The following is a 16808-nucleotide window of genomic DNA, read 5'->3' as shown; positions in this document are numbered from 1 at the left end:
TATGAATTGCTTCCTTTATATTTTTAATTTTTGCTCCAGGAAAACTTGAAGTTATAATCTGCTCATCAACAGCATATTTTATGATAGAGTCACTCTATCATATAATATCCTTATTTTTACAAACAACGTTATTTACCTGATTTTCAGTTACTTACTGACTTACCTGTTTCCATGCTTTGTTGTTTCTTATTTTGCTGCTTAATTTTCTTTTCCTCCCTATGTTCATTTAAACACCTCTTGACTTTAAGCAATTCCTGCATCATCTTTCTGATGATCTGCTTTAATTTCGCTATTTTAGAGGTTAATTCATTTTCAGTAACCTCCTTAGCAGGACAAGCCTTCTTTTTCCCAACTTTACTGCTTTTCTTAACATTATGTTTATGTGCTTTTAGCGCCATTTTAAACTATACTTGTTATTGAAATATCTTAACAAAATATGCTATAAAACACTAAAATCTACACTAATATATTATAAAACACTAATTTTCTAACGGAAAAACACAATTAAAATAGACAAAAGTCACCAATTTTACGAGTGCTAAATTCACTGACCGATCACAATATAGCCTCAAACCCAATTTTACTTCAGTATTAGGCTGATTCAATGTGTTTTTCAGATATTCAGCTTGGCAAAATCAGTAGAAAGATTCAGTATTCAGCTGGGCAAAGCAGCAAAATTGCTGTTACATACATCATAACAAACACAACAAGTCAGGTAGGGCCTCCCCTTTATCTTGCATCACTTCTTACAAAAGATTTGTTGCATTTGCTATAGGCACATTCTTGTGTTTTTATTTTAGTTTACATTATGAAGTATTGAAATTTGTCTGAAAATATTGGTACTAAGAAACATTACTTTACAAAATTTGGCTATCTAGCACTGAAACAGAATACACCTGTTTTGGAAATACCCTGCATTTTTTACTTGACAGCTGTCATTTCTACAAACAAAGCGAATAACTTTCTATCTAATCTTCAATCAAAAAACCCAAAATTACAACGCTGAAGATACATTAACTTCTCAATAGTGACTTGAATAATAAAGAATCCACAAAAAACAAATATTCATACCTTATATTTTTCATTACTGCTTAAAAGGAATCATTCACAGCTCTCCCTTTCCTTTTTCTATCCATTCTGTCCCCCCCCTTTTTTTTTTAAATCTCTCTCTCTCTCTCTTAATGAACTTGTTATAGACAAGTTCGGTTCCAGACTACCATCATATGGCATTTTGTCATATAGCAAATCACTGTTCCCCCCCCCCTTCATTTGTAGACACATGAAATTATTATTATTATTACATAACACCTCCAGGGAGTCCAAAGACTAAGCGAGGAGGACATCAACTCTGCAACACTCTGTCTCCACCACTTCACCAACTGCAACTACCTTCATCATATACACCAACAGCATCTACCTCCGACCACCACCACCACCACTAGTATTTTCAAAGACAATCACAAACATCCATGCCCACGGCAGAATTCGAACCCACAGCCTTTTGGCTCGAGGGCGGATACTCTAACCACTCAGCCAACCAGACTGGCATAATGGCTTAATAACGTTTTTAAGGAGTCATATACATGCATAAAATGATGCAAACTAAAGCATTTATTTTTGTATTATACACAAATGAAAAATTTAGAATAATTTTTGCAATGAAAATGTTATTTTGAATAGCTTGGCTTAAGGGAACATGTCAACCAGTTTGGTCATCGATCTACACCATTAAAAGCTTTTCTATTTTCCAATAAAACTACTACATTTACAGATAACTGTAGTATTAACTAGTGTCATTATGAACTTTATTTTTGTTCTAAACAAATGTAACAGCAGTGTTGCAAGGTAAGTTTATCCTACAGCTTATCCTAGTGTTTGATATTGTCACTAAATTGAAATTCAAAATTTAATTATTTCATCTTAGGATCTAAATGTAATACATTTATGCATCTTCTATTCAACAGATGCAAAAGTGCCCTTTGAATTTATTTGCCATTATTAACAACAATAAAATAAAATAAAATAATAATTATAAACATTTTATAATCAGCAAAACACCAAAACAGAGAGATGTAGCAAGCAATGACATTGTAAATAAACTGAGTTCACAAATATTATGCATCAATTGATTCATGCAAGCACTGTGTTGTAAAAACAGCTGGGTATTACAGATAATAATGAAAGATTTTCAGTAATGATGGACTGATGCATTTATTAGCAGTGCAATTGAATTTTTTTTCCACTTGATGATTATTTCACGTACTTAGCATAAAAAAACTTGTACATGTATTTTAATTCCAATAATGTAGGAAGGTATGTACATCTTGCCGATTCTTGTTGTTGCTGCTAAACTGGAAAACAATTCCACTGGTAGCTTAAACTATGAGGCACAGTTAGATGTAACGGCATTGGTTTATTTCACTTTTAATTAACTAAACTTAAATTATCTTTCATAAACAGATAAGTAAAGATATATACCTAGTCTAGTCGTAAATATTGTTACAACTTGAACTAAGCATAAACCTTTGATCTATCAGTAAATCATTTACAGCTTTCAGCACATACAAACCATGTATAACATGCATATAGCAGCACTTAATGTTCAAATTGTCCCCTTTTGCCTTCAGGCAAGCCTGAAGTCTGTCAGACCGCATATCAATGGCAGCACACAACCAACATCTCATGGAAATGCTGCCACTACTAGCTCCAATTCCACCTTCAGCTTGGTCTAACTGTTACATTTAGCTGTGCTGAACTACAAAGCAGGAAATTATGACCAACTGAGGAGTACACGAATTCAGTAGAATGTGATCGGTTGCTGGATGGAAAGAATTTAAAAAATACTTAAATCATGCAATATCAAAATGTGTTCCAAGAGTTCAAAGAATAAATAGGATAGGAGTTAAATGGATGTGTAATCTTATTAAGCAAGAGATTTGTAAGAAACAGATGATGTGGAAGGAATACCATGTGCATAAGGATGATGTCCGTTATGAAAATTATAAGCAGCAGGCTAGAAGAGCAGAACTGTTGTACAGAAATAAAAGTTGAGTATGAAAAGAAAACTGGCACTGCAAGCTAAAGATAACCCACAAGAATTCTATCGATATGTTGTAAGTAAAAGAAAGAATGAATGTGAAAGAATAGCTCTTCGAAATGCAGATGTATGCAACATTGAACTCAGTGCTACCTCTTCACTAGTTGAAGAAACTCAGGTATATGAGAACGAGATATTAGAGCTGTTAAACAAACTGAATAAGAATTCAGCAATAGGAACTAATGGGATATCAGCACGGGTTGCTAAAAGAATGTTCAGCTGAACTGGTTATTCCTTCAACCAGGCTATGTAATTTGAGTCTCAGAACAGGGAAGATTCTGCAGGAATGGAAAGAATGTATGGTAATTCCATTTCACAAGGGTGGTACAAAGACTGATGTGTCCAGCTATCAACCAATTAGTATTTCAGGAGTGGTGGTGAAGATTTTGGAAAAGTTATTGGTGTGATTAGATATCCAATGTCATGTTATATTGGTGGGATTATGCTAGAAGAAACTGATGAAGCTAGGGATCTTGGAGTGTTAGTAGATAGTAAGTTGAAGTTCATGGGCCATGTACCAAAGATTACAAATACAACTCAAAAGATGATTGCAATGCTGAAATGAATGTTTTCACATGTAAAGATAAAGATGTCATTTTGTCTCTTTACAAGGCCTTGATAAGACTTCACTCAGACTATTGTATACAGGGCTGGTCTCCTGGTTTCCATTTGATTCTGATATATTGGAGAGAGTGCAAAGAAGAGTGTTAAAAATGATATCAGGATTGTGGAATTCTGATTATTAAGACAGATTGAAAATGTGCTGACTGCAGACACTAGCAAACAGGAGAAATTGGGGTGATATGATTGAGACTTACAAACTTCTGAAAGGTCATACAGGATTTCAGTTCATGTAACTCTTCATTTTATGGAGGGTGGAGAAGGGACAAGAGGGCATTCTTGGAAGCTGAGAATGAATTCTGCTAAGAAGGGGTGAGGGCTAGATTTTTTTCTCATAGGGTGGTACATAATTAGAATGGATTGCCATTGGATGTTGTGTGTGCAAGCAGTGTGAATGAATTCAAGAATAAGTATGATAGCTGGTATGTATAGTATGTGGCCTCCCTTGATGAGTTCATGACTCCCTGGAGATCTCTCTTAATAATAATAATAATAAACCAAATATTCAGATATCCCTACTTTCAGAGCTAGATAAATTTAATCATCAGAATTAGAGTTGTAAAGGGAGAAAATGAGGCAAGGAAATCTTGAGCAAGAGCGGATTATATGAGATTCCAAGTCTTGATAACTTTTGGCATGGGATATGAAACTTGACAAAAGTGCATGTTCCACCATTCTTGTGGAGAGCATCATGCATGATATTCTGTGGGGAAAATTTAGGTAAGCCTGTAGTTGTAGAGGATGCCAGTCACAATTCAGTGATGGATGTCTGTCAGTAGTGGTGGTGTTAAGCCCTTGAATTAAATTCTATACAAAAAGTATTTTTTGTGACCTTGCGTTCACAGCTATGTATTTTTGACTTTTTCCATTGTATTTAAATAAAGAAACTATAAATCATTATGAAAGTTTTGGATCTCAAATAAAATATGTTATTCTCGTCTATTCTATCGTGAGGCATACTCCTGAAATAGGAATATTTTACGTTTTCACACAGATGCCTTTTCTATGATTTGAATGCAAGTGTATATAACTTTTGATATGTAATCTCAAAGTCTCACTGGTTCTTACTTACCACTGATGAAAATCAAGTTTGAAACATTGTTTTGTTTTAAACAGTGAAGATATGAGGTAATAAAATTACCTTACAATAATAATAATATGGTAATAATGTTATGAGGTAATAAAATTACCATTTACTGATCAATAAAAAAGTGAATATATAGATGTTTAAAGACCATGGCTTTTAAGTTATGCAACTAAGGCAAAATATACAAAAATCATAAATATTTTGTGATCCCCAGGTTGTTGAGATACTCCTGTTTTTACAGTATGCCTTGATGTAAGTAAAATCTCACTTTATTCTTAAATCTCTCAAATAGTAAAGAATGCCATTAGTGATCAGTGACCTATTATCACAACCATTGATTTGCAGTTAGACCAAAAACCACAGACAAAGAGATCTTGGAACTTCAGAGAAGCAAATTGGCCTAAATATACACAACTATTAGAAACATATTGCACTGGCACACCCACTAGAAATGAACTTGATCAGCAACTACTAGAATTAACTAACAACATGCATAGAGCTGCAAAAAAATTCAATTCCCAGAGGACTCAGGAAAAACAATTGGGTTCCATTTTGGAAAGATCATAATATCAATGCTATGATCACCGAAAGAGATATTATCAACGAACAATTAAAACAAAATAATACAGAAGAAAACAGAAAGAAGTTAATAAAAATAACTCAAAAAATTGAAGGAGATTCAAACTGTAAACAAAAGTGGGAAGAATTCTGCAATAGACAAGATCCAAGAAAAGACTCACAACACTGGAATATCATCAGATCATTAAATAACGCAACACTTCTGGTTACCGATTACTCTTCAAAGACAATCTCCTCAGGAACAATACAGCAGCAACAAACAAAAAAAAAAAGGTGGCAAATATGCTAGGCCAAACACTACTCTAAAGTAAGCAAAATGCAGTACAACAAAGATGAAAAAATGTGCATGAAAATTGCAAAATATCTGCTAATACAATCCAGAACCTATCCTTCTGAAGACATATTTTCTCAGGACCTCACAATGACAAAATTAGAAATGGCAGTTAATCAAATTGACCCTGACAAATCACCTGGAATTGACCTTATCTTTGGACATATGATTAAAAACATGGGAGAAATAGCTCAAAACTGCCTTCTGAAGATATTGAATACCTCCTGGAATACAGAGAGACATCCAAAAACCTGGAAAACATCAGTCATTATACCTTTACTGAAACCTAACAAAAACCCAAGTGACTGTAAAAGCTACAGGCCAATAGCTTTGACTAATACTCTCTGTATAAACTAAACGAAAGAATAATATATACTAGACATGAATTGGCTCTTAGAAAATAACAAGATCATCTTCTACAAAACTGCATACAGGTCTCATCACAGTACAGAAGCTCAATTATTTTATCTTTGCCATAGATGGCTTCCAAGAAACCCACCAAAGAAGACAACAGCAATCTTCTTGGATCTTATGCCTTTGATTGTGTATGGAGACAAAAGTTAATAAAAATTGTATAGGATACTGGAATAAGGGGGGAACACATTAATTTGGATTTCAGATTTCATGAAAGAAAGAAAAATAAAATCAATGGAATTAATTCCAACATGTATCAATACCTGGGCTGGAGTCCCACAAGGTTCTGTTTTAAGCCCACTCCTATTTCTTATCTTTATGAACACTATTCATCCTCACATAATAAATTATACAAAAATAGCATGCTATGTGGATGATATTGCAATCTGGCACACAAGCAGTAATCCTCAACAATCTGAAAAAGTCCTAAATAAATCAATACAAGGCTTAAAAGATGGGCAAAGGAACTTAAATTATAGATAAAACCTAGAAAAAACTGAGTGGCTTCTCTACTGATAGAAAGCATTGACATAATTACAACCCCCCCCCCCCAAATCAAAATATATATATATAATACCAAAATTGGGAAAAGTCTCCAAAAGGCCTAATTCTAGATACAGAACTGAGATTTACAATTCATATTACAAATATATCTAATAAAGCACTTAAAAAGCTTAATGTCATCAAAATACTTTGTGGAAGAACAAAGTGGAGTGTAAAACTGAAGACACTCAAAACTACATATACACCAATCATATGGCCTCTATGGAAAATGCCTCATCCATCTGGGCTCCAGCTTCTACTAGCTCAAAAGAAAAATTTGACAGAGTACAATCAATAATACATCAGCGTGAACAATTTTCAACATGAACAATCTAAATGGATACATGAAACATAAAGTATGGTGCTTAGAAAAAGACAAATGCAAGAAAGCAAGATTACTGAATCATCTGACTTTTCTCAAAAGGTGTAGACAATTTTATATCATCCCCAAGTTCCTTATAGTCGAAGGACATATTCACTCAAAACAAGCAAAATGGATCTATCAAAAAACTTCCTTATCCCTTCTTCGAGAAAGGATCCAGTATGTCAGGTACGAATTAAACATAATTGACCTTAATTGCCAGAACAATTTTGATGATATTTCCAACAGTATAGACTACTCAACTTGGACTATTATAGACTGCATGATACAAATTAGTTACAATAAAACATTTTAATCTAGCAAAGTTTCAAAAAAAAATTGAAGAACTTTATAAGAAAAAATACAATTCTAGTCCAAGTCTCCCAGATGATAAAATGATTTTCAACCTATCAGATTACAGTCTTTCTAAACAAGAATCCAAAATTCTTAAAAAGCGTTTTAAATTTTCAATTGCTCCTAGCCATATCCCAAAAATGGACTTCATATGTGGTATTGAGAAAGGTCTTTATCCACTCCCCGAGACAATAGCTAATGATGTAAGATTCCAAAGTACAATCATCCTTTCGACAGCTAAACCACCAAAACAAAATACTATTCCTTCAGATAAAAAAACAATTTGGAATTTAAAAAGAAACCACCAGGACATAATAGTTACCAAAGCAGACAAAGGAAACTCCACAGTCATTTTGAACACTAAAAATTATATTAGTAAGATCAGTAGTTTACTATCTGACCGGTCCATACAAAATATTAAATAAAGATCCAACCATGAATAACCATAATGAAACCAATTTTCTGATTCGCAATATGAATGGTTGGCCTCGGGAGTTAAAAAGAAAACTTAAATCTTTGCATCCCGTAACACCTCACCTTTATGGTGCACCCAAAGTACATAAAGATGTACTTTGGGTGCACTCCGTCCTATAGTAGATGGCAGATTCTCTCCCACATATCTACTAGCCAAACACCTATTACAAGGAAAAAAATCAGACAATCAGAGTCTTACATAAGGAACTCTCTACACTTTGTGGAGAAACTTAAGAACGTTAAGCTATCCAAGACAGACATAATGGTAAGGCTTGATGTTGTATCCTTGTTTACAAACATACCAGTTGAGGAAGTCATAGACATTATAAAAGATCTCTTTCCTAATGATATCACACAACTTTTCAATCACTGTCTTAAGTCTAATTTCTTTAAAGTCAACAACATTATATATCAACAATTAGAAGACCTAGCAATGGGCAGTCCCTTGTCACCACCTTGTGCGGACTTGTTTATGGAGAAATTAGAAAATGATATTCTAGCTAACATTACTCCAAAACTAGCAGTCTGGTGGAGATATGTTGATGATGTGTTTATTATTGTTTATTATCTGGAGAGAAAAAGTAGAAAGCTTACATGAGTTCTTAGAAAAAATCAACTCTTTTCATCACAAAATAAAATTTACCTTAGAGTTAGAAAGCAATCATCAATTACCTTTTTTGGATATACTTGTCAAAAGACTAGAGAATGAAGATATTAAACTTACTATATATATAAGAAACCCACTGGTACTGGATGGTATCTCCATTATTCTTCAAATCATCATCATACACAAAAATGCAGCATCATCCATATGCTACGAAACAGAGCCCACAACATAGTCACAGATGAAGAAGATGTATGTACAGAACTTTCCCACATCTCCAGATCTCTTTCTCAAAATGGATATCCTCTAAACTTAATCAATAAAATGCTCTATAAAAACAACCTCCAGCAACAATAGCAACTCAGTACGTATCAACCATTGTCCTACCCTATATATTGGTTTAGTCTCCAATAAAATAGCTAGAATTTTAAAATCTTATAACATCAGAGTGGTGTTTAAACTGACCGCTACCACTAGACAGTTTTTAAGATCCCCTAAAGACAGTGTACCTTTTTTTCAAATATGCAGGTGTAACAGCATACCTTGTACATGTGGACTATCATACATAGGCCAGACTTCGAGAAGCTTAGAAATTAGACTGAAGGAACATGTCGGAGACATTAATCATAACAGAACAGACACCTCAGGTTTGGCGCATCACTTCTCAACTTCAAACCATGCTATAGATTTGGATAATAGCTCAATGCCATATGTGGAGGACGATTACAGCTGTCGAATATTTAAAGAAGCTGCAGTGGTCCTATGAACAGGAAACAACCTTAATAGAAACCAAGGAGTAATATTAAAGGATATATGGAAAAATCTTATTAACTCATTAAGTTTAGCAGAACTACAGTATGCTAAAAACTATGTGACAGGTGTTTATAATAATGACTGAAGTATATTGCTTCATTCATACCATGTCACGTGGTGCCTTTCAATTTTGTTGTCTAACCATTGTAAACCATTACTGCATTCCTTCGTTTTTTTGCATTTATTAGTTTTTTCACCATTTAGTCTTGACAAAGCTAGTCAGTTGTGCTAGCGAAACTAGTCGACGAATTTGCACATATATGTATTAAACCTATGGTCTTATAATCCAAATATCTGTTGTGTTAATTAGAGTACAATCAAGTGCAGCAAAAATTATTATAGGTGCAGTCTCATCTCCAAATAATTTAAAAGTTCAACAAGAGTGTGGACTTCACATACTAGAAGACAGAAGAAAACTCTCCACAGTTAAATTCACTAACAGAATCAGGAGCCAACAACAGGATCACATCTCACTCAGGACTTTCGATGCCTGGCCAGGAAAATCTAGACTAAAGAGATCATCTACTTTACAATATGATCAGGAAATTAGAAAACAGATTGACTTAGCACACCTGTCTGTTGAAATGAGCAAAGAGCCATTCTTTTCCACTATACCACAAAAAAAAAAACACAATGATTAACTTAAATCTCCTAGAACCTTGTTCACAAAAGGATTGACAGCATGAAATACTTAATAATCTAAACCATATCTTTGCCTACACCGATGGATCATCTGATGAAGCACTCAACCAAGGAGGAGCAGGAGTTTTATTAATTCTACCTGGAGGCATGGAAACACAAATCAAATCCACAGGTGGCAAAATAGCTTGAAACTTCACTTGTAAATTAACAGCCATATAAGCAACTCTAAAGTTCTATCTCTCTAATCCAGTAATAAACATTGCAGAAGGAATACCATCTACTGACTCAAAATCTGCACTTGAAGCATTAAAAAATGGAAAAACAAAACTCACACAGGAAATTCATGAACACCTAACAACATTAAATTTGAAAAATAAGAACTGTACACTGAAATGGATACCAGCCCATGTAAATATTGAAGGCAATGAGAGAGCAGACAGACTAGCCAAAGAAACATGATACTCACCTCAAAAATTCATCCACTATCACTAATTGATGCTAACTTTGTTGCAAAAATAAGATTGTTACAACAAACTATCAAGAAGTAGCATGAAATCAGTGAAATTAATTAAAGTGAAATAACCACTATCATCACCAGACTAAGGATGGAACATTTTAAAAGCATGAAAATTCATCCAGACTATACTAGAAGCTATTAAATATATGCAAGAACTGTCCAGGAGTCGAACAAACATCTCCCCATATCTATTCTTGTCCAGCAATTGCTGCTGCTGTATAGAAAATTGACAGTAACTCCCATAGAAAAGCTCTACTATATCAAAGTCCAACAGATTGCCAAAGCAGTTCTACAGGCTCATGATCATATCTAGGTCTTCAATGGACTTAACAAGAACAATACGACATAGAGGAAAAACTAGAGTTATGATCTGATGATGATGTCACAAAGTATGCACAGGAGAAACTGAAGGCCGCCAGACGTGAACAAGAATGAAGATTTGGGAGACAATATTGGTCTGCTCCATCATCACCACCATATCTCATCCTTGGGAATATGATCAATTGCTCAGTTTTGCTTATTACTGGTAAAAGAAACAATTTAAAAAAAGTCATATAAGTAGTCATTACAGTTGATAACCTCAGTAGGAAAATAGTTATAATATACAGCAATCCTTCGATTAATGTGCCTAATGCATTCTTTAAAACGAGTGTATTAATCGAAAATGCACTAATCAAATATAATAACCTATGGGAAAAAAGTATAATTCATTCCTCAGATTTCTTTTTTGATCCTTAATTTTTTTTTAATAAAAGAATTAGGGTATGTGTCAGGGTCTAGTTAAAGGAATATCATGAAGCTGAAAGACCATAAAACATATTCAGAATATAAATTTATTATTCTACTTCAACAAAGAATTGAGCTAATGTAGTTTGGTGATCATTGTTTCTTTTTTTTCTTTTTTTTTTTTTTTCATACAACTAACAGTATGGCCCTATTGCCTCTTCTGCAAAGTTTACTGCTTCTCTCTTCATCAGGTTCAAACAACCTCTAAGCATTGCTGCTTAAAACTTCAATTGTACAAAAAATATTTTCAAAATTTCACAGAAATTTTCAAATTTCTGTGAAATCTCTTTTGGCTGATTGTCAGTGATTAAATTTTCTTCATATTCTTCAGGATCTTCCCACTGTTCATCTAAATTTAGCAGGTCGGAATCGCTCATTTCCTCAGAATGAGATTTAATTAGCTCTTGGATGTTATCATTGTCAATCTCATCAAAACCCAGTTCATGCTCAATGTTGGCAATTTCCTCAACAACATTATCCATTTCATTTGAAAAAAAGCCTCTACAATCATTTGTGCAACGTGGAAGAATGTGCTTCCAAACAGCTCACATATTGCTAGCAGTAATTTCATTCGACTTTGCAACTTTATAACCAGGCTGAGATTTCTCTGATTTGGCCAGAAAAGTCTTGGAAGACATTCACTTCCAAAGAAAAGGCGAGTTTCATTGTCATTAGATATTTGTTAGTCATAATATCCCCCCCCCCCCTTTCTTCCACCATTTTCTTCAAAATTTCTGGATAATTTGCAGCCATTTCCCTATCTTACTCGCAACTTCTCCTGTGATTCGAATATTATGTAGGCTGTTTCTCTTTTTGAATTGCTCAAACTACCCATCACTAGCATGGAATTCTTCTTTTCCATCATTGAGAAATCTTTCTTTCAAGGTTGCAGAGAGACTTAATGCTTTTGATTTAATAAGGTCAGTACTTAGCAGGATTTGTTTTGGTTACAATCTTCGATCCATGTAAAAAGAAGTCTCTCTAATTCAATCATTATAATACTTTATTTTTAAAGTAGTTGTGTTCCTTGTTCTATCTTTGCTCTGGACTTGCCTTGTTAATTTTTTTTTTTTTTTTTTATTATTATTATTATTTTAAGCTTTTCTTCCAATGAGATTACTTTTCGAATTTTTTTCACACTTACACTTTTTGCTCACTAATTCTTTTACTCATGATTAAAGGTTGGGAAAATACTTTAAAATAAAAAAGGAAAGCAATTAAGGAAAACAATTGCAAAGGGGCAGGAGATATGATCAGCAAAATGCTATGTAATTAGCAGATGACATAAATTTTGGTGGTAAATTTGGAACATAGTGTACACGGAAATAGTATAGTATTGCATTAAAAAAAAACTGTAAAATGTTTTAAATCAGTAACTAAATTATTTCATCCTGGTGAGTGATTTTTTAAAATAGTTATTCATAAAAAAAGTATACATAGAAAATTTTTTTAAAATCTGTAACATTTATTTTTAAGATGTATATAGGAGCACTAATAGAATTTTAGAAGCACATTAATTTCATTTGGGTATAGAAAAAACGATGCACTAATCAGAGATGCATTAATCGAGGGATTCCTGTAGTTTTAATTCACTGGTGATTGCATGGTAGACTAGCATACAACATGATACAACATGATTAAGTGTGTATAGATACATGCATGGGATGAAGCAGTTGCTGAGGACTTACAATTTAAGATATGAATGATTCAGAAATTGTTTTCAAATATAAAAAATACTTTATATTCTTTAATAATTGATTCTGTGAAAAGTCCAAAGATTGGAGCGAAATGCATCATGTAGTAAATTAATACTGAACTGTGAATATTGCAAAAAAAAAAAAAAAAAAAGCCCTTTGAAATGAGTCCACGTTTAAAAAAAAAAGTTATATCCATCATAAATTTTCTGATATGTACCTTCAAGTGGTTTTCAGGTTACTATCACAGAACTACATGATTAAGTTCAGATTATTCTTAATCTCCTATCAACAGTTTTCCTCCAAATCAATATATTACTTGTGAGCATGGTAATATTGTCATATCTAACATTCCATGCTTTTAAGGCACTTCTGCCTGAATCAATCCACGATCTTGTCTTCCTATGGGTCTCTTTTCTGCCATCTTGGTATCAAACACCTATTTTGCTAACCTTTCTTCCCCAATTATATTTAACTGGCTATACTACCTTAAATTAGCTCTGCTGACACATTCTTGAATGCTAACAATGTCAAGTTCCTTTCTGATATCTTCATTTTTAATATGATTCTACAATTAATGCGATTGGTTCACTCCCCTAATTTTTCTCACATCCCTCATATCTGTGGTTTCTAGTCTTTGATCAAGTGCTTTATTTCTAACCCAACTCTCATATCTGTAACTTAAAACTAGTGTAAACACTGTCTTGTATACTTCTAGTTTGGTGTTTTGGCTAATTTTTCTCTTATTCCATATAAATTTATTCACAGCTTTGCTTATGTTGTCTATTTCCAGATTTAACCTGCCATCTTCACTAAAAACGGTGCTTAAATAGCTGAAATATTTTACTTGTTGTATGGGATCTCCATTCAGAATGCAGCTGAAGTTTTCTAATGCTCCTGCCTGTTTTCATAGTTTTCGTCTTTTTGCTATTTTCATGCCAAATTTGTTACATCTGTTATTCAATTTAGTTAGAGAATCCTGGAGACGTCCACTAGATGTGTTTAGGAGTACATCATCTGCATAAAGCAAAGAGCTAAGTTTGACATCTTAAATTCTAAGATCAGGATTGATGGCACTTGTGAATCCTTGTCTTACCCCTGATTTTACATCAAACCATCTTCCTGTATTTCCATCAATTCTAACTACTGACTGACAACTTAAATATAGACTATGTATTATTCAGTATAATGTTCAATTCACCCCATATTATTGTAGTGCTTTGAAAAGCTTTTCTCTGGGCAGCTTGTCACATGCCTTTTCCAGATCTACAAAAGTAAAGAACAGATCCTTTTCACATTCCCACTATTTCTCAACTATCTGTGTTAAAGTGAAAATCTGATATCGACAATCTCTATTTGGCCTAAAACTAGCTTGTTCTTCAAGTTTCTCTTCCACAATCTTTTTCAACTTCTTTTGAAGTATGCTTGCATAAATCTTACCAGAAACACTTAGTAGAGAAAGTCCTCTGTAATTCTCTCATTCAGCTTTATTCTCTTAATTTCAATTCCCTTTTGTAGAGGGGAACTACTACTACTACTAATTAGAGCTCTACTTCAATCATTGGTAATTCAACTTTCTCACAAAGCCATCGGAATTATGCAGTGTAAGCAGTGCAAAACTTTAATACTTAAGTATTTCTGGTCGAATATCATCTACTCCAGCTGCCTTTCCACATTTCAAGTTTTTGATGGCTTTTTCTACCTCAGTTACTGATATGTGCTCCTCTTTGCATTCTTCTTGAAAATGTTCTACTACAGTTCTATCACTGCTTGGTTTGTTTAGCAGTCTTTCAAGGTAATTATTCTAAACATCTAGGATATCCTATCTTCAGTTTTCATGTCACCATTGTCATCTTTGATTCCTTTTACAATATTCTTTCCCCCATTTCTAAGCTTCTTCGATAGCCCCAGAACATTTTGGCACCTTGCTGATATTTATTTTCCATACTCTTACCAGAGAAAGTCTTCCCAAGAAGACTTTCTCTGTGTCTATTCTTGGTGTTTACTTTTACACATAGCTTAGTTCTCTTACATTCTTCTCTGTATTCTTTTAAGGTATCTATTTACTTACTTGCTAGGAACTTTTGGTATGCTTTCTTTTTTTCTTTTTTTTTTTTGCAATACCGCTTCTTTAAATTCTTTTGTCCACCGTGGTGTTCTTATTTTTCTATGCTTGCAGACTTCTCACCTCACTATACCTTCATTGCTGAATCAGTAAATGTCTTTTTCAGAGTTTGCCACTGAGTCTCCAAGGTTTGATTCTTGTTTTCAATTTGTTTCAATTTTTTCTTCTGTAATGTTTGTATAGTCGAGTCTACAATTTACCTGTAAAGGCTGCTCATCTTTAATTCTTTTTAAAACTTTCTTACATACTATTCTTTTCAATGTGATATCCATTTTTATCCTGCTTAGTATTAAATAATGGTCACTTCCAATTTCAAATCCTCTGTGCACTCTTGTATCCTGAACCACATGATGATATTACTATCAACAAAGACATAGTCAATGAGGCTTTTCCTATTTCTTGTGTCTTCTCTCCATGTGAATTTGTGCACATCTTATGTTGAAACATGGTGTTAGTAATAACTAGTCTATATCCTAAACTGAAATCCAGCAGGCACGTATTATTAGCTTTGCCTTTTCCCAGAAATGTTCCTATATGCATGGTGGGATTTATATCCTTCTCTGGTGTTCAGATCTCAAACAAGGACTCCTTTTTCCATTTTCTCGACGTCAACTACCTGTTCTAATGACTCAAAAAATTCCTCCACTTTTTCCTTAGAAGAATCTGCTGTGGGATCACAGGCACAAATAGGTTTTATTGTCCATTTCCTCATTTCGAAGTTCGCCCAAATAACTCTCCTTGAAACTGCCTTCCAATCAAGCAGTTTATCCTCATGTTTGTTGTTGAATTCTATCATTACTCCTTCTTTTCCTTGAGTGTTATTGCTTGAAAATAACATCTTATTATTTAGTAAGATTTCACCTGTTTTTGTCTTCTTTGTCTTAGTAATGATAATTATGTCTCCATGATACTTTTCCTATTCTTCTGCATGTTCGATTTCCTTTCCATTAATACTGCTTATATTGATGGTTCCTATCTTTAGTTTCACTGTTTGCCCTGGTTCCCTGACAAAAACAATGGGGGGGGGGCCTTGTTTAGAAAAGTTAGTTTATATATATATATATATATATATATATATATATATATATATATATAAACTGTGGCCTGGTGCAAAGAGCATGTGAAGTGGACAATTGACCAGTGGAAAATGGTAGTCCGAAGCGATTGAATCAAGGTTTACCTGTTTCTAGTGTAATGTCAGAGTGTGAAGGCAACCTGGTGAATGCTTGTTATCACAGGTGTTGTACCCACAGTAAAGTTTGGTGGGGAGGAGGTGCATTCAGCTGGTTTCGAGTGGGACCACTGGTCATTGTCCATGGCTCCATAAAGGCAACTCGGTACTTTGATATTGTGGATAATCAGAGCTGCAGCTGTTATGGAATGGTATGAAGAGATGGCTCTTAAATGACTGCCCTGGCCTGTGCAGTGTCCTGACCTCAACCCCCATGGAACACCTGTGGGATGAATTGGAGTGGCAATTGAGCTCCAGAGCAGCATCATGTCCTCGATCTGTCGCTAACTCAGTGCTGCTTTGATGGAGGAATGGAGACTAATTCCACCTGATGTCTGCCACACATTGGTGGAAAGCCTCCCTCAAAGGATGCAGGAGGTGCTCAAAGCCAAAGATGGACAGCAGCAGGTGAACCCTAATATCGGGTATGTACCCGATATTAGGGTTCACCTGCTGGTATCACTTGTAAATTTCTAAAGTGTCTGGACAATTATTGATAGATAGTGTGTGTGGGTGTATGTATGTATGTATGTGT

At 34.1% G+C, this 16808-nt stretch overlaps 1 protein-coding gene across 3 annotated transcripts in view; it reads left to right on the top strand.

Moving 5' to 3' along the window:
* Positions 1-16808, top strand: part of ari-2 (E3 ubiquitin-protein ligase ari-2) — a 208768-nt gene that overhangs the window by 136079 nt on the left and 55881 nt on the right. The gene's annotated exons all lie outside the window — the stretch shown is intronic.

Source organism: Typopeltis vanoorti, chromosome 2 (assembly GCF_054136105.1).
Source record: "Typopeltis vanoorti isolate ZY-2024b chromosome 2, IOZ_Tvanoo_1.0, whole genome shotgun sequence".
NCBI lineage: Eukaryota > Metazoa > Arthropoda > Arachnida > Uropygi > Thelyphonidae > Typopeltis > Typopeltis vanoorti.
This window is presented reverse-complemented; position numbering and strand designations above follow the sequence as displayed.